This window comes from Crinia signifera, chromosome 1, assembly GCF_055691185.1.
Source record: "Crinia signifera chromosome 1, ASM5569118v1, whole genome shotgun sequence".
In the NCBI taxonomy this organism is placed as follows: Eukaryota; Metazoa; Chordata; class Amphibia; order Anura; family Myobatrachidae; genus Crinia; species Crinia signifera.
In genome coordinates this window covers 224357153-224383228 of record NC_139217.1, presented here as the reverse complement: position 1 = coordinate 224383228, position 26076 = coordinate 224357153, and the positions used below count along the sequence as shown (strand labels likewise).

Here is a 26076-nt window from a genome sequence, read left to right as displayed (position 1 = left end):
CAAACACCACTGATAATAATTTCCATGTGATAACTCTGTATATTTTACCCAATATAAATGTTTACAGTTTACCTTTATCTGTAGGTTTTTTACAGTTCTCAATGTATTTGTTGTAAATTAATATATATATATATATATATATATATATATATATATATATATGATTTACAACAAATACATTTAGACAGCCTGCACACCAACTAAGACCACATAGAATGAAGTTATGACATGGTAATTAGAGGTCAGCACAACCAAATTGCAAAAAAAATAAATATTTTTTTTTTTAAATTTGGTTGTGTAGACCTCTAATTACCATAACATACACGCACACACATATATATATATACATACATATACATACATATATATATATATATATATATATATACACACTAGTAAGCCCGCTCAAAGCAAAAGCTTCAAAAGCTAGTCTGCTACCTTCTGTGTTTGTGCATGTGTGGGAAAGAGATGTAGTTTCACTCTCTGCCAGTAGATGGCAGTGTTTCGGAGACTTACAGACACTAGACATATACTGTATATAGATGATTTTAAAAGGCATAGTTGATCATAAAAGATATATAGACCTAATATTTAGTAAAAAAAAAGATAAAAAATCGATATAAAATAAAATGGCAAAAGGTATTATTTTGTAAAAAATATTGCTTATCTTAGGCAGTGCAGTGAGAGACAAGTGACCGAAGTTTTCCCAACATGTTTCATCCATCCGGACTTCATCAGGGGTCCCCTGATGACGAAGTCCGGATGGACCAAACATGTTGGGAAAACTTCGGTCACTACATGCACCAATAAACCTTTTTTGGCTTTGATTCACCCATACCTGAGTGCAACCCATCTCTGCTACTATATATATATATATATATATATATATATATATATATATATATATATATATATATATATATATATATATATAGCACTTCCCCCCCTCCCTCTTTCTGGAGAAGGATAGGGACCGGCACACGGATTGTAGTTGAAGAAAAAAAAAGAAGTTTAATGTACAAACGTGGTTGTTCAAAATGACAGCTGTGTTCCTGACAGCTGTTTCAACTGCACGCAGGCAGTTTTCATCAGAGGTGAAGCACAGTAACACAGAGCAGGTTTAAATAACATACAGTTTGCACCAAAAGTTATGTAAATGAGGCAAACCAGACCTCCACTGACGTCCTATGGTCAGCTAGAGTGAGTGACAGCGGGAGGGATGGCACGGCTCTGTGGAGTGTCATCAGGGTTCCCTGGATTGTCAGTGCTAATCTGGCTCCGGGATTCCCGTGTGCGCTCAGCGGTGCTAGGCGGTGGCTGTCATCTGAGGTGCAGACGCGCCGCTGGTGGGCCAAGCTGAGTGTGGGGAGTGTGGATGTGAGGGTTGATGGGGACTGATGCGGTCATGCTGCGAAACCTCGCAGCACAGCAGTGGTGCTAGCGCCTGGATGTCTGGAGGCTATGTGGGTAGTGCAGGGCTGGTTGTCGACATAAGCGATGAAAGTAGTGATGTAGCTGCAAAGTACAGTTCAATATGAATAACAACAACCTCGGGCATGTAGACACACCGCCGTGTGCAGGGGCGTAACTATAGCACCGCAGCCCCCGCCACAGCGGGGGGGCGCTGTGCATGTGGGGGCGCCGGGGGCTGCGGTGCTATAGTTACCCCCCCAATCCCCCGCAGACTTACGTATCTCGCTGGTCCCGGCGGCTCCGTTCTTCTGATGAGGACCACCACAAAATGGCCACCCCCATATAGCACACTGTTCTCTGAAACTGTCTGCTGTATGGGGGCGGCCATTTTGTGGTGGTCCTCAGCAGAAGAACGGAACCGCCAGGACCAGCGCAACGCGATAGGTAAGACTGCGGGGGAGGGGGTTAGCATAGGCGACGGGGCGGCCAGGGGGGGGGGTGCTTGACGGGGCGGCGGGGGGTGGGTATGGGCGCCCCCCCCCTAACGGCGGGGGGGGGGGCGCCCAAAACGTAGCTACGCCACTGGCCGTGTGTCTATAATTTGTATTTTAATCCTGCATGGGTTATATTGGGCATTGTGCCTCAGGGTCAGCAGGTATCACGTGCATAGGTGTGCGCACATTGAATGTTAGGTGTGCACAGGCATACCCTAATGCTGTCCACACCCTAATAAACATGCACAACTCCCCCACAACTTTGGGGAGTTTGGGTCAGGTGAGCTCACCTAAAAATATAAATTATTTTACAATACCTATCAATCGGCACAAGCAGAGAATTAAGAAAAGAAAAACACCTTTTTTATAACTTGTCAATTTTATATGTCGATTGTTACCATTGTTAAATATATATATGTAAATTGTAAACGTGCTATATAGTAAACATATTTGTTTTAATATTTTCATTGTATTAATTATTGTATTAATTTTGGCTGCCGGTACATGAGCTCTGATTGGCTCAAAAGCTGGTGCTCCTTCAGCAGGAGTAGGGCGGTAAGTGAAGGGAGGCGGTATGGGGGGCCCCGGAGTGGCCCGGATTGGAAATCAGTCCCGGGCCCCAAAATTCCTAGCGGCAGCCCTGTTGGTGGTACTAGACACACCCAATGGGCGTTGTTAGACATGCCCAATAGGTGGTGCTAGATACACCCAATATTACCGTGCACCCCCTAATAAATTTTGCTGTGCATGCCTAAGATCAGGTGGATGTCGTAAACTTTTGCTAATGCGTAGTTCAGCTGCTAAAAAAAAAGTATGAATTCTTTATTTCAAGAAAAAACTATTTTCAGGAAGGATTTCTGGAAGCTCCCTTGGCTAAGGAAGTCAGAGTAGCCACATTTTTTGAGGTGTGAGAAAGTTATATATCTGTCTTCCCTACTCAGACACATCAATTGCTTTCTAAATGTTTTTCACCTACCTCCTGGTTTTTAACAAGGCTTTTAAGGCCCCCATAATTTGGGCCTATTTCACCCCTTCCAGGCAGAACAAATCGGGTACGTGTGATGTCCCCTCAGGTCCGATGCACAGTACCGTGCGCATCGGACCTGAGTCAGAGCTTGGATCGGCACGCAGATCCAACCTCGGACCCTCCTCCCGGTGGTGAGGAACAGGGGTCGCATGCGATCCATCACATGTGAAAGGACCGCATGTGATGTATCGTGGGGAATTGGCTGGCCATACACCCTGCGAGAGATCGCGGTAGTGTATGGCCAGCTTTAGACAATGATCCACCTATTTCTCAATGAGATACTCTTTATATTTGCACAACATGCCTTCTTGCTTCTATATATGTGTGTCTATCTATCTATCTATCTATCTATCTATCTATCTATCTATCTATCTATCTATCTATCTATCTATATGTGTGTGCATATATATATATATATATATATGTTTTATTCTTTCCTTGCTTTATCCTTTCCTCCTTTTTTGTACTTGGTGGAAGTTTCCCCATTTACTAAATTAATGAAAGGAATATATATTTTTTATATATTATGTAGTGAAGTAATATTTTATACTTGTAGATTATTGTATTTCCCCTGATGAAGTCAATATATATATATATTAGAGATGTGCGGCGGCCACTTTTTCGGGTTTTGGTTTTGGATATGGATCTCCATTCGTGTTTTGGATCTGGATTTGTTTTGGTAAACGACCCTTGCAGGTTTTGGTTTTGGATCTGTTTTTTTTAAATGCTAAAAATGGCTAAAATAGCAGAATTTGGGCCTGTTTTTGCCCCTAAAGTATTATTGACCTCAACAACATTAGTTTCCACTCATTTCTAGTCAATTTTGACTTCACAGCTCACAAAATTGTTTTCATTGACTGTAGTTGGGCCAAAAGGTTATACCGAGGTAGCTGGATGACTAAGCTAAGCAACATGGCACATCTTCGAAGCAGAGTGGCACTGCAGGGGCAGACATGGTGGCAGTTTAATAAACTACCCCCCAAAAAAAGAAATGCTCCAAAGAGCAAAAAATACAAAGAGGTGCAAGATGAAATTGTCCTTGGGCCCTCCCATCCTTATGTTGTATAGAGGACATGCACTGTTTAACAAACCAATTGTTTCAGCGACAGGGACTTCAGCGGCAGGGACTGTCACATGTGGCTGAAACGATTGGTTTGTTTGGGCCCCCACAAAACAAGCTGGCAATGGGCAGTGCACAAATTGGCTTTACAAGATGTCATCCTAAAAAAGAGAAATGCTCCAAAGAGCAAAAAATACAAAAAGGTGCAAGATGAAATTGTCAACAAGCTGGCAATGGGCAGTGCACAAACTGGTTTTACGAGATGTCATCCTCAGCATCCGATTCCTCACCCTCATCATCTTCTTCACACACAATTAATTCGTCATCGCTGGAATCAACCAATACAGGAGGACTGTGTGTATTAGGAAGTAAGGGCTGGTGAAGGAGGTCCAGTTGTTGAAATTTGAAATTCATTTTTATGAACATCATCTTCTCCACGTTTTGTGGAAGTAACCTCCTACGCTGATCGCTAACAAGGTTCCCAGCTGCGCTGAAGACTCTCAAAATAAACACTGGAGGGTGGGCAACTTAAATAAAGCAAAGCCAGTTTGTCCAAAGGGATTCAGTTAAAATCCCGGCGGTCGGGATCCCGGCGTTCAGAATCCCGACCGCCAAAATCCCGACACTTTCTCCCTCCTGGGGTGTCCACGACACCCCTGGAGGGAGAATAAATTAGTGTGCCGAGTGTAGCGAGCCCGCAAGGGGGGGCGATCCACGTCCCCCCCTTGTCGGGATTTCGGCTGTCGGGATTCCGGCGTTGGGAATTCATACTGCTTTCTGTCCAAAGGCCGCCACATTGCCTTTTTATCTTGCCAATAAGAGAATGGACAGTCTGACATACCTATATCAATGCTATCGCTAAAGTAATCATCCACCATTATATCAATTGTGATTCATAGGCAGTAGCAGTAGACATGTTCATTATGGTAGGAAGCTCCTTCAGTCCGGACCAGATGTCAAATATATTTCCGGACTTAATAGCAGTGGGTCTCTTAGGAAAATTTAGTTTTTTTCCTCACAACCCCAGTGGGAGAAATTGAAGGAGGAGTTGTGTGCCTGCCACATTCCGCTTGAGCTGACAATTTTTGGACCAAGCGGTCTTTGCACCTCTGCAGATTTGTGCCCATTGGTAACAAAGACACAATGTAAGACTTATACCTAGGATCCAGTATTGTCGCCAAAATATAATGATCTGATTTTAAGACATCGACGACCCTTGGATCCTTGCAAAGTGAATTAAGGGCGTGATCTACTAGTCCTACATATTTAGCAGATTCACTCTTCTTCAACTCCTCCTTCAATTTCTCCAACTGCTTTTGCAAAAGGCCTATCAAGGGAATGACCTGACTCAAGCTGGCAATGTCAGAACTAACTTCGCGTGTAGCAACCTCGAAGGGCTTCAGGATCTTGCACAACACGGAAATTATTCTCCACTGAGCTTGACTCAGGTGCATTCCCGTTCCTCTCCCTATGTCATAGATCGAGGTGTAGCTTTGAATGCCCTTTTGCTGATCCTCCATCCGCTGAAGCATATAGAGGGTGGAATTCCACCTCGTGACCACCTCTTGCTTCAGCTGATGGGCAAATTTAGCATTTCTTGCAAGTGTTGCAATCTCCTGCACACACTTGCAGAATGGCGAAAATGTCCACAAATTTTCTGGACAACTGCCAACATCTCTTAAACACCCCTGTCATATTTCAAGAAATGTTGCACCACCAAATTTATTGTGTGAGCAAAACATGGGACATGTTGGAATTTTCCCAGATGTAATGCACTCACAATATTGGTGGCATTGTTGGATACCACAAATCCAGAGGAGAGTCTAAGTGGTGTAAGCCATTGCGCAATGACTCCCCTTAGTTTTTCTAGGAGGTTTTCAGCTGTATGCCTTTTACTGAAACCTATGATACACAGAGTAGTCTGCCTCTGAATGACAATGGGAAATGATGTTGCTGCTGTTGGTGCTGCTGCGGAAGGCAATACATCTACCCAGTGGGCAGTCACAGTCATGTAGTCTTTAGTTTGCCCTGTTCCGCTTGTCCACATATCCGTTCTTAAGTGGACAGTTGGTTTTTAGGACACTAACAACTCAATTTTTTTTAAAATCCTTTTTATTAGGTAATTTTCAAAAAAGAGAGATAGAGTTCCCAATGTCTGCGCTTTTATATATATGGAGTGCAATATGGCTGAGTCACCGTTCCACACAATTTTTAATAAATAATTATTTAATGATTTGTAAAAAATCTCATTTATAAAACATATCAAGAAATACAATAAATAATTTTCACACAATATAAAAAATTAATATTAGATAAATAAATGGACAATGCTCATATAATTTAGGTGGCCACCTACTTCTGTTATTCTATATGAAAGCTATAACATAATTCATGAAAATAAATAAAAATAAATGAATAAGATCAAAAAAGTATATATAAAAATAAATAATGCTGAATTTATATGCATAAAAATTATAAATGATAAAAATAAATGTCCCCGGGATTTATTCAAATTCCATATGTGAATATATGGATATAGATTGTCCACCAGGTTGCCAATACACTACTTGTTCTCCAAGCGAATTTGGTTGTTTTAGCAAGGATAATATTTCCACATATGTGGCACTCACGGACTCCAGTAAATATTTTGTAGCAAGATGAAAGGAAGCAGGGAGACTGAGGGACGATTCCGTGAAGTGTTCATTGCCCCCAGTGCTGCTACCTGCTGATTGCGGTGAAAACAAGATGAATTGCTGGGTAAGAGAACCACCTGAAAACCAGCAGTGTGATGTCAGTCCGGTGCTGCTGCGTCTCTCACCCGCAGCAGTGGGTGGTCTCACCTCCGGCTAGTGCGGTGTGTCCGTGGGGCGTACTGTGCTGCGTCTCTCACCCGCCGCACAGTTGATGGTAACAACGGAGCTGGGGCTTGGTGTCCGTGTGGTAGCCGCCTGTGTAATCGGTGTCTCTGGCGGAATTGGCAGTAAGTTCAAGCGTGTAAGACAACAATGGTGGACTTCGCAGGATAAAGTAACTCCTCTCCACCGGTGCCAGGATCCACTAACGCGTTTCGCTCCAATGTGAGCTTTTTCAAAGAGTATCAAAAAAGACAAACTTACATAGACATACTGTGCTGACAACATCAAACATATACATTACAGCCAAATACATTACACTACTAACAACCAAAGCAATTGTTATTATTATTATTATTATTGCAGGTTCCTATAATACCATAATTCCTGTAGTAGCTAGTCCCTTGCCCCTCACCTTCCTGCTAGATACTAACTGGCTCAATTACCTTTCTACTGATTCTTCTATAGTCTAGTATTACTAAAAATTGGTACCCTACTTCTTAATTGGTACCCTACTGTTTAAGATTTTGGGAAGAGGTTTCCTAATGTGCTATGCACTGTGTTGAATTTATATTCAATTGTGTAAATATTCAATGTGTATTTATTACAAGTGATTACGTTTATGTAAGTTATATTTTTATGTGATATGAATTTAACGACCTATACTAATTAGGGTGATAGATAAAAAAAAGAAAATAATAAATATGTATATACATTATACCTCTCCCCTATCCAAACTCCTTATGGTACCAGCTTCCCCAGATGTTATAGAATGTTGTTACTGATTTTCTTGCCATGTATACAAACTTCTCATGCTCCATTATGTTTTTTACCAAATTTGACCATTCCTTAAAACGGGACCTTCTTTGGCCATCCATGATCGTGCTATAATTACTTTGGCTATTGAACACAGATTTATAGCATTTTGTCTCATATCAGATATAATGCTGTCTTTAGGCCAAACGCCCATAAAACAGCTTATTGGCTGGCTACATTGGGATGGAATACCCAATTCTACCAACGTTTCCCCAACTTTTTGCCAAATAATTTGAACCTGATTACACTCCCACAGCAAATGAAAAAATGAGCATCCTAGCTCACGACATTTCGTACAGCTATCCAAATAATTAATTGTAAATTTACTCAACTTCACAGGTGTCATATAAGTCCTATATAAAATATTTAATTGGACCTGTACTCTAAGGGAGTTGGTAGCTACCCTTGATATTGACAAGGCTATCTTCCAATCATCTTCACTAATTTCTGGAATATCTATAATCCATTTGGTTTTTAGTTCTGGAAGATCATTCCCTTGATTATGGTCCAACAAATCTTTATACAATTTGGACACTCTCTTCCTACTACTTAGCTTATTAATAGAACGGTTTTAATATATTATTATATAGCTGTCCAACGGTGTTGATTCCATACTGTTTTCATATCCTACCAGCTTGTTCTATATTCAATTTTTTTCAGTTCTTTTAAGGATAACAGGTAGGTATCTGGATCTAATCCCTCAAACTTTGTAACTCTACTAACTCGCTTTCAGATATTTATTGCCTGTACTAAAATTGGTGGTGTCCCCTGACCACTCTCAAACCCCAGAATTGTTTGCAGTGGAGTGTGCCCAGGGGAAGCCTCTCCTATGAGCTCCATTAGTCCTGGAGACATTTCGTTCTCCCTGACCCAATTGCATATATGGGTTAACTGAGCTGCATAGTAGTAAAGTCTGAAGTTAGGCATTGCCATACCCCCATGTTGCCTCTCTCTAGTCAGATTTTCCCATTTTATTCAAGGTCGTTTATTCCTCCAAATGAATGATATTATAATACTGTTAATCTTTCTAAAATATCATCTCCTATAAATATGGGAGATTGATGAAAGATATATAAAAATTTGGGTAAAATTACCATTTTTATTAGGTTTATGCTTCCCAGTATTGTTAATGACAACTTCATCCAACAGTGACATTTTGTTTTAATTTCCTTGATTAAAGGGGTAATATTATCAATAATGAAATTCTTTGGGTCTCTAGATATGACAATTCCAAGATACATTTATTCGATAGTGGGAAATCGGGGCTCATAAGATGTGATTTATTCCAATTAACTGATATCCCGGAAAAACACCCCAACTCACGTAAGATCTCTATCACGCTTGGCAGTTCTCTGTCATAGTCAGTTATACCAACCAGCAGGTCATCTGCATACAGGGAGACCATATTATAATTCCTTACTATTGGCACCCTCCCAATCCCCAATGTTGCCCTTATCTTACACGCTATTGGCTCAATCGCCACTGCAAAAAGCAATGGCGATAAGGGACAACCCTGACGGTTACCCCTCAACAGAGGGAATGATTATGTGACATAACCATTAATAACAACTCTAGCCCTAGGGTTACGATATAGCATGAATATCCACCCTATAAACTGTGGACCAAAACCAAAAGAGTTTAATACTAACCGCAAATAAGGCCATTCGACAGAGTCGAATGCCTCATTGGCATCAAAGGAGGCTATCACTGCAGCAGCCCCAGAGTATTCCAGTGTCTGGAGATATGTAAAGACCCGTCTTAGATTTATTGAAGTGGATTTCCCGCTAACGAACCCAGTTTGATCTGGGTGCACAATATCCCTGATCACCCTACCAAGCCTATTCGCAAGGATCTTGGCAAATATCTTGCCGTGATCAGGGATATTGGACGGTATGAATCAACACACGATGGGTCTTTACCACTCTTAGGAATAACAGTTATCACAGATTCTGTCATTGAGTCTGCCAGGTCCCCCTCTTCCTCCATTTTCTGAAAGAAGAAAAGCAGCCTGGGTATCAATAACTGCCCAAATTTCCTATATACTTCCCCTGGCAACCCATCTATCCCTGGGGCCTTACCAGTTGATAGTAAATTTACTGCCAACTCGACTTCTTCTATAGTAATTGGAGACGGAAGAGTGTTTACAGCTTCAGGGGTCAGTTTTGGTAGGTCAATCCCTCCCAAAAATCTTTGAGTGTCCCTACCCCCTCCCTTCTTCTAGTTTAGATTTATACACTTCCTTAAAGTGTTTGACAAATACTTCAGAGATTTTAGATGTCCTTGTCAAAGTTTCTCCTGTCTCTGAAATTATCTTGCTGACTATATTCGTGGGACTGTCTACTTTGGAAAGCAGGGACATATATTTACCTGCTGTATCCCGGTTTAAATACATTTGATGGGAGCTTTTAAGCATTCTACACCTAGTCATGTTTTGAAGTGTTCCACCCATTTTTTCTGGGCACTTAGCCAAGCCAGTCTAGCACTTTCGTTTTTTTCTATGATATAGCCCTGTTCTTTATCTAACATTTTTGCTTCTAGTTCCAAGGCTTTTTCTTGGGATCCTCCTAATATGTGTTATTTTCTTAATCATATATCCTCTGAAAAAGGACTTGAAACAGTCCCAAACAAACGTGGATTTAGTTGATCCTGTATTGGCATAAAAGAAACCCTCGATCTCCAGGGCTATATCCTCTAGGCTATCTAGCTGAGTCAACCAGATTGGTTGTAGTTTCCAATATCGATAGCCCACTTCCTTTTCTAAATCTATATGCATTACTATTGGGGAATGATCAGAAATCCCCCGGGGTTTATATTCAGTTAAGGGGATATTATTTAACATGTTCTCAGAGGACATTATCATGTCAATCCTAGAGAAAGATTTTTTTGCAGGAGAGTAACAAGAATACTGTCGCGCTGTAAGATTCCTCTCCCTCCATATATCAATCCAACCCAGTTCTCTGATAAAGTCACCAATACCACGCCTTGTATTATCCAACACTCCCGTGTTGCTCCATCTATCCAAAAGGGGATTCATAACTGCATTAAAATCACCCAAACAGACCACATTATTTTCTGGATACGAGGCAGAGAAATCCACTGCCAACTTCAAAATCTCATAAGTAAAGGGTGGCGGCACATAGATTGACAAAATGCAGAACCTAATAGAGTTAATATAACATTCCAAGAATATGAATCTACCCCCCTAGTCAATTTTAGCAGTAATACATTCAAAGGAAATGTTTTTTTAAACAATTATTGAGACCCCCCCGCGACGAGGAGGTAAACGGGGCATGGAATATCCGCCCTATCCAGGGGCGCCTCAATGATAGTAACTTATCCCCACAAAGGTGGGTTTCCAGAAGGCAGATTATATCTGCCTCTAACTGTTTACATTGCCAAAGTACCAGAGATCGTTTGACCTTTTCGTTCAACCCCCTTACATTCCATGTCATCAACCTAATCATTGCCACCAGTTTTCATCCAGGACCAACCCAATCACTGTATTGGCCAGCCAGGCCTTCTTTTGAGGCCCCCCTAGGTGGCTAACTAGACCCTTCTTGAACAACACCATATTTGGGGGAACTTCTTTATGATTGAGGCCAATTTGTACTTCCAGGGGGACAATTAGACTGATCTTAACCCTGCTATTATTAGGAACATTTACTATTTCTGGCTGCATGCAAAACTGACAAACACACACACACAACACTTAACAAACCCCCCTACCCTCTACTTGTTTAAGACCACCAAATACTCTCCAGTAATTATTTGGAAATCTAGAAATGATATACTCCCTCCCCCTCCCCCCCAATCCCCAGAAACTTATACAACTACTAGCTCCCAACCCCTATGTCTCACTTCAGGATTGCCCCACCGCCTCCCTCAGTTTACCATCAAATATTTAACAATATTCAGCTTAATAGTCTGCGGCAAGTTGCTGCTTCTCCCAGGCTAAGGAAAAATTTTGTCTCATCATCTGAGATAACTCTCAACTTTGAAGGATAGATCATAGAGTATTTCAAATTTGAGTTCTCTTATCCTGAATTTAACCTCTCGAAACAGCTCTTTCTCGCTGTACATCCAGAGGGAGATCAGGGAAGACAGAGATCCTTGAGCCCTTGTATCCAAAGTCCCCTTTGTCCCTGGCCAACTTTAATATTGTGTCTCGGTACTTATAATGAAGGATCTTGGCAATGAATGTCCTTGGTGGGCCACCTGGAGGAGGTGGGCGTGACGGCACCCGATGCGCCCTTTCTACTGAGAACTGAGCAGTGAATGCCCCCTCTCCAAACTCCTTTTTTAACCAGTCTTCTAAGAATTTTTCAGGTGTTCTTCCTTCTACCCACTCCTCTAGACCCACAAACCTCACATTATTATGCCTCATCCGTCCTTCCATATCCGATATTTTATAACGTAACTCACTTAGTTGCCCTGCCATCTGATTAACTTGCTTTTGCAAGGGCCCAGAGGCATCTTCAATAATGGACAGACGGTTCTCTAACTCAGTTACCCGTTCTCTGGTTTTTTGAGTGTCATTTCTTATCAGCATGATATCTGATTGAACTTGATTCATTTGTTCAGAAAGACGGCCCTCACATTTATTTACTGCGTCCAAAACCTGTTGTAAAGTTACTTCAGGAGGTTGAGGGACACTGGTAGTTTTAGACCGGGTTGACTGCGGGGTGGTAACCTGTGAGTTATTTGCAGCCGAGGTTTGGGAGTGGGCATATTTCTCTAGCTGCAGCTGTATTTTGGCCTGTCTTCCCCATTTTTAATATCTTTTATAGAAATGTTGAAAGAACAGAGGAGGAAAAAACAATTGTTCTTAATGTCAAGTGTATAAATCTACTCCAATAGGTGTACTCGAACAATATCGCCACAGTCCTTGACCAGTATCGTGTTATTTGGACACCACAATTCAGCTGATATTGTTGCACCTTAACACCTTCCCTGCCAGTGCTTGAAGTCAGCAGCAGTCTGTCCCAGCTAATCCAACGTATGATGCTGGTACAACATATAGTGCAGCACACAGTAGTAGCCAACATCAGATTAGTGGAGCCCCACTCAGTCCTCCCATGTACAACTGATTAAATACATGCATTTTAAGTCAATGTGGGTACCGAATGGCTTACCAGCCTTATTGGAGTTCCAGCTCAGAACTTCACCCTTGTGCAGGGTTTTCCCCCAGCTGTGCTCTTCAGGGGCTCCTGACCGCCCCCCCACTCCTTTCCCCAGATCACAGCTATGGAGACAAGCTGTCTTTTCCACCTATCAGCTGCCCGCCCGCTCTCCTGCAGCGCAGCTCCCCCTGCTGTGTTTCCTCTGCCCGTGTCCAGTGGTGGGTGGTCTGGCGTCCTGCCAGCGCTATCACGCATGCGCTGATCCTCCACCTCGCGTGACCGGCACCGTCCTGCATCCTTTCCCCAGCAGTACACAGCGGGCGGCAGAGGGGAGTCAGGTTGGGGGTCCGCCTCACATGACCGGCACCATCCTGCATCCTTTCCCCAGAGACGCTCCGGGCTTAACAGTGCGGCTCAGACGGATGGGTAAACCAGCATCAGGGAGACCCGGATGATGAACTCGCCCGGCTGTTTGCTCTCCCAGCAGTACACAGCGGGTGGCAGAGGGGATCCAGCGGCTTCTGTGTGCACTCTTGTTATGAGAGACGGGCTCCGGTACCTGATTAGGCTGTACTCTCCGGGAGCTCTGTGCGGGGCGTCACGGACCTCATCCAGAAACGGGGTATCTTCTGAAGAAACCGGTTTGACCGGAGAAACACATCAAGACCCTTGTTCTAATCATTTGGCCAGTGTGGGACACTTTTGCTTGCAATCTCTGGAAACTGCCCCAGCTAGTGCGCCTTCCAAACAGAGAGTCATTGGACTTGTGCGGCCAAAAACCTCCTGTCTGTTGTTCAGCAGCGGTGGTGTCCTTAACGACTGAAGGCTAACTATCAGCGGTCTCCGTGCTGACAAGCCCAACTGTGATGCCCCGCATACAGAGCTCCCGGAGAGTACAGCCTAATCAGGTACCGGAGCCCGTCTCTCAAGATAAGAGCGCACACAGAAGGCACTGCAGTGTGGATACCAAGCGGTCCCTGAGTTTGGAGGTGGCTCATTTGAGACAGAGGCTAAAAACTGGTGAGCACTCAATTACATCTTTGACTATTGTTTCTAGGTGCCGCTGAAACAGCCCGAGATTCAACTCTGGCATTACAGAGATTGATTTTAACAGCAATCACCCGCTGCTCTGGAGCCTGAGAACCACCATTCAGCATTGCTGATCTCTGTTCCACATGGACTCTGTGTGTTTCTTGCTGTTCTAATTGGAGCCCTCTACAAATAATTAAAATATTCCCGTACCACAGACAGTGAAGGCACTCTATCTAAATAGAGAAATGGTTATCTAACCCGTAATATTGGAAAACCCAATTCTTATGTGTGTTCTACCGTGAATGTTACAAATAATTGTTGATAACTAAAATTTGTGCATGTGCAGAAGTGTCCTATATATGTCATTTTGATAAAAATTTTACTTCTATTCAGAAATATATATTTTTTATTATTAATAAATGTATTGATTTTTATGACAATTGCGCTCCTTTCTTGTACCAAGACTCGAGTGATACAGAATCACTCTTAGGAGCAATTTTTGTATACTGTATAGAGAATATCATTAATTGTTGGTTATTGAGCGCCGGATTTCCCTTTCTGTGCTTTACATCGTGTGTCTTAATACATCACACGTGTGTATTACCACAGAGAGGCAATTGTATTGTAACAATTAGAAATATACAGAGATATCTTAAAGAGAAAGTGCAGATGGCAGTACATATCAGAAATACACATATGATCAGTGCTAGAAGTGGAAATTTCAAAGTGGGGGTATGGAAAATTAAAAGAAGTCGGTGCGCGCTCTGGAAAAGGGGGCGTGGTCACTCAAAAGGGGGCGTTGTTACTCAAAAGGGGGGGTGTCTACATGTAGTGTAGCACACTACTTACCCCTTATACACAATATACAGCAAACCCACACACTACTAATGCCCATTTTTTCCCACATGCACCCCATACCCTTATGTCACTACCGTGCCCTTTAGGGACAAGAGAGAGAGAAAGAAAAAGTGTGTCAGGGGGAAAGAAATAGAGGAGCCAGTTAGAGAGAGGGAGAAAGAGAGAGAGAGAGCGGAAAGTGTTAGGGAGGGAGAGAGAGAGAGGAGCAAGCAGGAGAGACACTATTGATTACAGCACAGGAGGGTGTGGTGGCATCAATGCACAGACATATGGCCGGGAGGGCAGGAGGGGGCATAGACCAACAGATAATGGGAGGGGGCATAGAAAAACAGAAGGGAGGGGGGATACATGGGAGGGGTATATATGGACAGATGTGAGGGGCACAAATTGAGGGCATAGACAGATGGACAGGAGGGATGGAGTGGGTTTATATGGACAGACAGAGGGAGTAAGGGGGCATTGATAGAAAGGAAGGGCATAATTGGGAGGGGCAAAGATGGACATATGGGAGACAGACGAAAGTGCAACAGGTGGCATAGATTCCCCCCCCAGCTTTCACCCCTTTTACAATATACAGATGAGTCAGGTCCCATCTTTGCAGGGGATGGCGCTGGCGTCGCCAGCCGCCATCCCCCGCCAGCGCCATGGCGATGGTGAGAAGGGGACGCGCGCGCACGAGCGGCGCGCGCGTCCCCTTCCGACGGCGCTTCGATCCGTTCCCCCGGGTCCCCGCCGGCTTGCCGGCGGTAACCCGGGGTCCCCGCCGCCTGCCCGCACCCCCCCCTAACCCCCCCTAACCCTGTCCGTCTCCCTGAGGCGGAGACGGACAGGGTAGCGCGACGGAGACTGAGACGCGCGTGCGCGTGAGACGCACGCGCGTCTCAGTCTCCTCGCTGGCGAGGCTGCTGGCGGGTCGCCAGCGCGTACGTTCTGGCGACCCGCCAGCAAGGATGTATACAGTAACATACTGTATACATTATGCCAAATACACCCCCCAAACCTCCACCACCCATGCATATTAAATGATTATTAATCAGATGCCATTAATTTAAACTCACTTTTTGCTGCTGGCAGGCCAGGAAAACAAATGACATGGCCAGCAGCACTGTTTTCTGCATGCATCGCTGTCTGCTTGCCGAGACTGGAGACTGTCTGCTGCCTGGGACAGTGACCTTTCCTCCTCCAGCCGCAGTTTCCGATCACCGGCTGGAGGAGGATGCTTGATGAGGCACCCAGGGAGGAGGAGTCCGGTACAATGCAGCCACTGCCAGTATGCAGTGGCAGCCGCGTATAGAGATGTACCACAAGAACCGCCCGCGCAAACACCCCACCTCCCTCCTTCCGCTTCCTTCCCTCGGGTAACTGCTGGGTACTAGACACCACTACCGTAACTGTTGGGACTGCACTCCACCTGTCTCTCTCCGGGCGCAACTTGGTCTCTGCCGGGACCCAAACTGCCGGAACCCCAGTAAATAAAAAATAAAAAATCAGTGCTTGAAGAAAGTCCTGGTATGTCATACCGCTGTATACCGGCCCACTTCGAGCACTGCATACGATCACAATAACGACATCTATTATATACAAATCTATATAAACATTAAAATATTAACAATATAGGGGGTAATTAAACACAGAAAGAAAAAAGGAAAGGGGGTTAGGGAAGCATAGGGGGGGAAGATAGGGAGAGGATGGAATCACTGTAATCAACATATATCAAAATCGTCTTCATCGTTAATGAGAAGACATATAAGTTTTAAATTTGTCTGAAGACTTATATTCTAGCCAGGATAATCACATAATGGGAAAGCTTGAAAGTCTGTTTCGTGAGGAGTGTAAAGGCCCATACACACGAGAAGATTATCTGGCTGGTTGTGGTTAGAATGAAAATCTGGAATTTTTGGGGAGCAAATGACAATGACCATTTGCTTCTAAACATGGAAAACAGACACAAATTGGCCCTACAGGCAAATTGGTCAATTTAAAGACCATACACACTAAAAGATATGAAAGAAGAAAGATATTGGTGAACAATTTCCCTTGAGCTGATCATGAAAGATATTGTGCATTCACACTAAACGATGGGTGCAAATGGCATGAGCAATATTGGCAAATTGACCTGCATGTCTAGAAGATGTCAATATCATTACAAATGAGCAGGGGGGAGGGGGGTGCATTGTTAAAGATATTAAGGCATACACACTAGAATATTGGTTATTGGAGCTACAATAGTAGAAAAGCCTTTGATGAGCTTTCTGTAGTAGTTTGCAAATCTGAGGAATCTTTGGACCCCTCGGAGGGTGTGAGGACGAGGCCACGTCTGGATTGCTTCAACTTTAGTTGGATCCATTTCCAGACCGGAGCCAGATACAATGTACCCTAAGAAGGGTATGGATGAGACCTCAAAAACGCACTTTTATAATTTGCAGAAAAGGAGATTCTTTCTGAGGCGAGGGAGCACTTCTCTGACAACTTCTCGATGTTTCTGAAGAGTTTTGGCAAATATCAGGATATCGTCGATATCGTCGATATACCACAACATGTTTGTACAGAAGATCACAAAAAAGTTAATTCATGTAAGACTGAAAAACCGCTGGCCGAATGACATGACAAGGTATTCATAATGTCCATCTCTGGTATTAAAAGCGGTCTTCCACTCGTCTCCCTCACGAATGCGAATAAGATTGTAGGCTCCTCGGAGGTCTAATTTTGAAAAGATGGTCGCTCCTTTGATCCTGTCAAAAAGTTCTGTAATGAGTGGCAATGGATAATGGGTTTTGATGGTAATTTCCTTTAATCCTCGATAATCGATGCAAGGCCGTAACCCTCCATCCTTTTTTTTGACAAAAAAGAAGCCAGCACCAGCAGGAGAAGACGAGGGGTGGATGAACCCTTTGGCTAGATTTTCCTCTATATACTCAGACATAGCCTGTGTCTCAGGCAAAGACAAAGGGTAAGTGCGACCCCAAAGAGGGTTCTTTCCTGGTATTAGATCGATTGAACAGTCCCATGGACGATGAGGAGGTAATTTGTCAGTAGCTTTTTTGCAAAAAACATCAGAGAACTCTTGATATGGGGTAGGTAACCCTTCAGGAATTTGAAGGGAGACTTGACGTGTAGGTGCCACAGATTTGAGACATGACTTGGTACAGGTGGCAACCCAGGCTTGGACCTGGGACGTTACCCAATTGATACTGGGATTATGGGTACGTAACCAGGGGAGACACAAAACGATTGGGTAGGAGGACATGGGAATGACAAAAAACTGTATTTTTTCAACATGTAGCAGTCCAACTTGTAAAGTTAGTGGTTGAGTTCTTAAAGTGACAGTCTCACCTAGTATACGACTTCCGTCCACAGCGCTAAGATATACTGGACGCTGGAGGGGGTGGTAGGTAGACGCCAACGCTTGACAACATCAGTGGTGATAAAACTCTCTGCTGCTCCTGAGTCGAGAAGAGCTGATGTTTGACTTGCAATGATACTTGAAGGATACAGTCTTTATTATTTGGAGAGGTGATAACAACCCCTAGCCTGCCCTCTCTCTTACAGGTTAGGTTCTGGCGTTTCCCGGTTTCTTTGGACAAGAATCGACGGCATGCTGAGGATCAGCACAATAAAAACATAGGCGTTCTTCCTGACGACGCTTACGTTCAGCTGGAGTCAATTTGAAGCGGTTAACCTGCATAGGTTTTTCCGCTGGTAGTGATGAAGGTTTAGACACGTGAAAAGATGGGTTAGGGGTAGCTCGGTTCCTCTCTTGATTTCTCTCTCTGAGTCTCAGATCAATTTTTGTACAGAGAGAGAGATCAGGCCTCTAATCTGGAAGGCAAATCTCTTGCCGCAAGCTCATCTTTAATCTTATCCGAGAGCCCATTCATAAAGGCCGCAAGAAAGGCCTCCTCATTCCAGGCCAATTCAGCTGCCAATATCTTAAATTGGATTAGATACTGTCCCACTGTTCTAGAACCTTGACGTAGATGTAGAATTTCAGTTGCAGAGGAACTGAGTCGACCAGGTTCATCGAAGATGATTTTGAAGGTGGAAATAAAATGAGCATAATCGGTTTAGAGCGGATCTGCTTTTCCCACAGGGGAGATGCCCAATTGAGAGCAGAACTGGAGAGGAGGGATATTACATAAGCCACTTAGGTTCGATCCGTAGGGAAATATAAAGATTGAAGTTCGAAGTGAATTTCACATTGGTTAATAAAGCCCCTACAGTTTTTTGGATTGCCATCAAACTTGGTTGGAGTAGGAAGCTGTAGATGAGCTGTGACTCCTGTCGTTGGAGATATGGGTCTATTCGGTGGCGCCGATGTAGCTGTTGACCCTTATATGTGCTTCTAATGATTGGTTAGAAAAATGAAAGTTGGCAGCTATGGAATTAAAAGCTTAAAATAGAATAGGATCAAGCTTATCCTTAAACATAGTAACCCATAGTCACATTACACAGCAGGTAGTGACCCATATTCACATTATACAGCGTGTAGTGATCCATATTCACATTACACAGCCCTTCGTGACCCATAGTCACATTACACAGAAAATAAAATAGTGTGCCGAGCTCAGCGAGGCACCATGCCCGAAGCATGTCGAGTGAAGCGAGCTATGCGAGGAATATAATATTTATTATTTTAAGGAAGACTGTAATATTTTATAGGTTAGGGGAAAATTTGGGCAAGTCCTCCTTTGGGCTGGGGCGCAGTGTATCCAGATCTGCACTGGTGTAAGCAGAATCAGAAAATAACCATTGTGTCTGTTGCATCAAGGATAGAGGTGGTGTACACTGTGAAAATGAATGATAATTACTGATAATTCTGACAGGTGTCAACTTACGCATACAAATAATGAGCCTGATTCAGTAAGGATTGCATATAATAAGCTGCTCACTGCAGCTTATCTTATGCGATCCTTAGCAATGCAAATGCAGGAGGACGTTCATACCACCTTGTAGCTGCATCTGCATCCATCGGTGCTCTTCTGCTACTGCTGCTTGAGCAAATATGACAGTAATGAGGCTGCCTGAGTCTTTGTGGGCACAGTCCTTGGCCTGACCACTCCCAGAAAATATGGGACAACACACCCAAATTTCCTGAAACAGCGACTACACCAGCCCCCATCCCTTCACAAGAATGCTTCTGTGTATCAATCAAGCAGAGGTAAACACATTTTTTGCAATGCAATCACAGGACCCATCCTGCACATGTGTAGTTTAAGGATATACAAATCGACATGTGACTGTATATAGTTCTACTCAATATACTGTAGGTTTATACAATACAAGTTCAATTACAGACATTTGATATTTCATTTAAAATTTTTGTCGCTATTCCCATTTCTCTGGACAGATGGCTGTGCTGCTAGCAGAATGGCAAAGCTCTGGATTCAGTTAGATGCAGATCAACACAATTGTGGTCAACATTTGAGTATTGTTGTTCACTACGTTTTTGTATTATGAATTCTAATAATAAAAAGATGTCTTCCACTATTTTGATTTTGGGAATAGCAGATACAATGTATTTGGCTAATATATTAGCATACTAATATGTTGGTCCAGTGAAATAAGTTTCACATTTTGTAAATATCCTTATAGTTGCCAATTGCCTGGATAAAGAAACAAACTCTGCAACTGTAATTACCTGGAGCCAAGAAGTAGCACTGTAAATGTGCTTACCAACTGCCTGAGCCAGGAAATAGCACCGTGCCTTTGTATCCACCACACAGAACCATGGCTTGGCACTGTGGTTATGACCACAGGCCATCCTTGGCCTTATATATGGTATTTGTCATTTTCATTCAACAGAATCTGACCTTTATCAATTTCACTAATGAGATCTCTGCCAATTCCAATGGCCAATTCTCTACACTCCTCCTAAAAATCATCTACTCTGTGGGACTACCTGTACTGCAACTTAATTGTTCTCTTACTACTTATGCAACTGCTAATAGTGAATTAAGTTATGTTGAGCAGTTTATATAGTTTATATAGATTAAATACAATATAAGCGGTTGTGAGTCGAAATAAAATAAAATAACATGAATGAGCCTGGCACCTGTAGGGAAAAAAATTATGAATATAGCTCTTATAGTGGTGGAATCCGATTTTGAGCCTATTGAACATGCTGGGTAAGACCATAGAGGGGACTTACAATAAGATGAACACTGGATACTACACATCTGCAGAAAAAGTACTATAAGAATTACTTAACATATACATTGTACCCTCCAAATGCCAGCCTCATTTATTGTATTTTTAACTTTCGCTTTTATAAATCCTTGGTTGGTTTCTTTTTTTTTCTATCCTTTTAACTTACCAGCACTTATGCTCTCTTACATATCCAACTGTTCCATCTCTGTCTCCATCCCTGCACCCATGTCCCTCCCTTTTCTCTTCATCTTGGGAAACCCCAAACCTCTGTCCATGACTCCCTCCAATTCTTCCTCTACATGACTTCCCTCAGTGAGACCATCAGCTCTTTAAATTTTCCAATATTCCATGAACACAGATGACACCAAATCTGTCTCTTTTTAGTGAACCACTTCCCTTCTGTCCTCCTCAGATCTCTTGCTGCCTCTAAACCATCACACCTCATGTGTATAAGTGTTGTTCTTTCTTTTTTTTTCTCTTTCTTTCTTTCTTTCTTTCCTTTCTCATTTCAATCTCCTCTCCTACTGTTCTTGCTGTTCTTATCTGCAAATTGCTCCACTAGTTCATTGCCCCTTTAAGAGTGAACCTCAAACTCCTCTCAGTCACATTCAAAGCCCTCAAACATTCCACTCCTGCCTGAATCTCCAGACTAATTTCCACTGAATACATTTTTTGTGGTGCCATGTAAATGATTATAACAAGTCTGTTGCTGTGTTTGTGGTCATAGGCCAACTGTGTGCCTGTGATTGACAACTATAATAAAACATGGAGTCTATATAGTAAGCCTTAAATGGACATAAAGGCTGGTATTTATTGCCACCAGTGAGGGGGTTTGTGTGGTGTGGATGGCTTGTTTTTTGGCGAGGAACGCCGAAAACAAGCCATCCTCGCCGTGTAACCCCTCACCAGCGCTCGCTGTATTCAATGTTCCGGGGAAATCTGGGGAAGTCAGAGGAGTGTGAAGATTCCCTGGAATGGCAAGGTTTGCCACAAATGCAGCAGGCCCGCTGCATATAGTGCTGAGCCTCGCTGTTTTGACGGCCTCATTTGCTGTTTACACCTCTGTGAAAAGAACCTAGCGAGGTAGAAAGGACGAGTGAAGGGGACACCATTGAATTCTCTGATAGTGAGCTATAGTCACTGCTCGCCATATAGCTCGCCGTCACCAATAAATATGCCCCAAAGTTTCATCCAATGATCTTATAACTGCAATTTTTCAAAAATAGCCTGTGGCATGACAGTTAGGAGCTGATTGACTTTATCTCCATCAAAGGCTTAGTAAATAGACCCATATCTATCTATCTATCTTTATTGTTGTTATATATCCACATATCTTATTATTGAAAGCATTAGTGTTTCCTATTACATTACAAAGCATTGGCCATAAATAATTTGAAATGGTCTTGGAACAGCAGTCCAGAGCAGTCCTGCTATTGGCCAAAGGCACCTAGTTTGGGAACCACTGTATACAATAGTGGGTAAATTATTTAAGGGATTTTTAAGGGATGGTATCCAAAAATATTTAGAGCTTCATAGTTTAATCAGTACTAACCAACATGGGTTTGTGAAGAATCGATGATGCCAAACAAATTTACTAGGCTTTCTAGATTTTTTTTTTCAAATTTCTCTATATTTTCCCATATACAAAAAAACATTTATACACACGAAAAATACACAACCTTAACATACATTAACATACAATTAGCAACCTACATGTTTTGGCCAAGTTGGCCAGGTTATACTACTTAATTCCACTATCTAAGACCACGAAAGGTAACAATATTTAATCAAATCCCAGTCAGGAATTTAGGGGATTTTACCAAATTACTAGGTTCTTACAGATGCTGACTTGATTTTACAAAGGCTATTTGCTCAAACTATGGACATGTTTTACTGTATTTGTGAAATCACTCCTTTGCTTATTTAATAAAATGATAAACTAATACAGCAAAGAAAGAACCAACATTCACGAGGATAGTGACATAAGTACTACCATCTACCATCTGTGACTTTATGCTACATATAAACCTATATATATATATATATATATATATATATAAACCTATATATATATATATATATATATATATAAAGTTTATTGGGTACTTATGTAGTATCTGGGCTGCCGATTTAAAAATCGGGTCCATCGCATGAGACCAAAATCGCATGCGATGCGATCGATGCGATGGACCCGATTTTTCCATAGGATTCAATGTTAAAATGGACTGAGTCCATTTTAACATGGAATTCAATGGGAAAAGGGGTCCTTTTCATACCCCTACTATCCAAGTGGGCATGGAGTTGGATATAAACCTGTGGCGAGCGTAGCAAGCCACCGAGCCCGAGCATCTGACATATTCTATCAAGGATATATTATTTAATACATTTTTGGAGGTGAATATCATGTCAATTCTTGAAAAACTGTTATGTGAGAGAGAATAGCAAGAGAATTGATGTACATTTGGGTATCTCTCCCTCCATACATCCCACCACCCAACTTCAGCTATAAATTCGGCTACGTTACTCTTAGTACTAACAAACCCCCCTTTATTATTCCACTTATCCATATAAAGATTCATCACTGCATTAAAATCACCCAGACAAATAATGCCCCTTTCAGAACGCACTTAAAAACCGGTATTTTGCAGATTTTTTACCGTTTTAAAACGGTAATCTGTGTGGTCTGAAAGGTGCAGGACCACTTTACCGTTTTACCGTTTTTGTAAAACGGATAAAATGGAGGGTCCTACCCATTTCAGACCCGGTATTTTGGCATCAAAATCGGGTCTGAAACGGTATTTAGGACCCAGCCATTGAGCTGGGTCCAAAATTCAGCGCAGTGAATATTTAATGAGCGCTCATTAAATATTCATAGCACTGGAGCCCCCCTGCCCCCCCCCCCCGTGCGCAGGTTAACTTCCCCGACAACCCCCCCGCAATGTTTTTAAGAACCCCCCCCTCCGTGCAGCCGTTACCTTCCGTTGCAGATCCCGGCAGTACTGTATGGACGGAGCCACTTATGAAAAAAAGTGTCTTTGGGAAAATGGCTGCCGCATAGGAAAACCTGTTTAAAAAAACTGTCTTTCGTATGGGGGCAGCCATTTTTCGAAAGTCACTTTCTTATAAGAAAAGTGACTTTCGGAAAATGGCTGCCCCCTGTTCTGCAAGCCGCTCCTGATCCGTGAGAGCCGTGGGGAACGTCTACTGACACAGGCACGAGAGCTTAACATTGAGGGACCCTAGGTCAAGGTAAGCGTGTACCGTGTGGAGGACGGGACGCCAGCCTCCCGCGCCACGGTACCTCATATTACAAGAGAGGTGGCTGGATATTGAGTGTGGGGCTCCCGGTGCCCCCGGTCTTTTTTCAAGTCCACCAGCTATAAGCCCTCTGCACACGCTGAGAAAAAAGTGCAGTGTGGGATTCCTGCCGACCCTGAGATTACAGCCAGATATCCTGTTGAACCACCTGAGACGTGTAATCAGGTTGGTGGTAACAGGCAACCTTGCTGAGCCCAAGCCTGAGGGGGGCAATAGGCTGCAAAAGCAACATATATTTGCTGCACTGAAAAGCGTCATAAATGAAATGCCCTGAATTGCTTATTGAGTCGTCCATAAAATTGACTCTGGTGACCCAGGCAAAGGAGGATATAATTGCTGATATAACAGATCTCTCTTCACTGACCAAGACACCTGGGCTAAAAATTCAGCAATAGTCGAGTAGACATCTGGGACTGCTGTAGCACTTTGTTTGGGTTTCTCTCCTTTTCCTTGGTAACGGGGTTGAGATTTTATAGGAATGGGGAAGACGGGCCAAAACACAGCTGCCGCATGGCTAGAGAAGTATGCCCGCTCCCAAACGCAGGCAGGGAGTAACTCCCAGGTGAATACCCCTCAGACAACCCCGTCCAAGGGATCTAATGATCCACGACCTACTGATGTTACACTACAACAGGTGCTAGACGCAGCCAATACCTGTGAAACCCGACTATTGGAACAGATAAACAAGGTCCAATCGGATATAATGCTTCTAAGAAATGATGCACAAAAAATACGAGAAAGGGTTACTGAAATAGAAGACCGAGTCTCCTCAATAGAGGACATAATGGTCCCACTTCAATCACAAGTTAAGACTTTGTCTACGCAAATGGCGGATATGCGATATAAAATGTCTGATTTCGAGGGGAGACTTTGACGTAATAACGTCAGATTCATTGGCTTTGAAGAACGCGTGGATGGCAGCTATCCAGAAAGATTTCTGGAAGAATGGCTTATACAAGAATTTGGGAAAGATGCCTTTTCCGCACAATTTGCGATTGAGAGAGCTCATCGGGTGCTGGCCTGTCCTGCTGTACCAGGGGGCCCACCATCTACTATCATTGCTAAGATTTACATTTCAAAGATCGGGATTGCATTTTGCGTCTAGCACGGTTTAAGACTGACTTTGGCTATAAGGGCAAAAAAATCTCGGCCTTTCCAGATTTTCCAATTGAGATACAAAGAGAGAGCAAAATACAGAGATGTAAAGTCAAGGCTTAGAGAGCTGGACATTAAATACTCAAAGCTATATCCCTCTAAATTGAGGATTGAAGTGAATGGGGAGACTAAAATTTTTTTCTCCCCGGGTGAAGCTGCCGGTTGGCTGGATAGATCCTATCCTGGCAGGAGACAACTAGCCATCCCTCAGCAAAGATTGGAGTTACGATAAAATACTTCCCTTTCTCTTTTTTGTCCTGTAGCATAGGTCATATGACGGTTCAGATCAGATGCATCTCTTGGTTTTTTTGTTTTTTTTTTCTACTAGATTATAACTGTTCATGCACGTCAGGGAGGGGGGGTGGTTATTATGTATTTATCTACAGAGGGTAAACTTTATAATGGAGAGCCAGCCGCGTGTATGGTGGCCATTAAGTAATTACTCCTAGGGGGAAAATAGGTTAAGAAATAGGTTGGGCGAGGGGGGAAAAATAAGGTACGCCTGGGGGTTCAGGTGGTACAGGGAGGGGGTGGCGGGATGGGGTATGTGTCATGTTTGTTTATTTTGGATGGGATGTATATGTTAAGGCACAATTTAAACGTCATTTTATATAAGGAGACAAAAAGGAAAATAGATAACATTAAAATAACGACAAAGGACGGGAGGAGGGGGACAGTATGGGAGGGCAAGTAAGATAGATGAGAAAAAACTCTGATGGTTAAGATATTAACCTGGAATGTTAGAGGTCTTAACGACAAAGTTATAAGATCGCTAGTATTAAAT

General features: G+C 42.9%; 1 protein-coding gene across 2 annotated transcripts in view; it reads left to right on the top strand.

The window, feature by feature from the left end:
* SEMA6B (semaphorin 6B) overlaps window positions 1-26076 on the top strand; it is a 237993-nt gene that overhangs the window by 1061 nt on the left and 210856 nt on the right. The window lies entirely within an intron of this gene.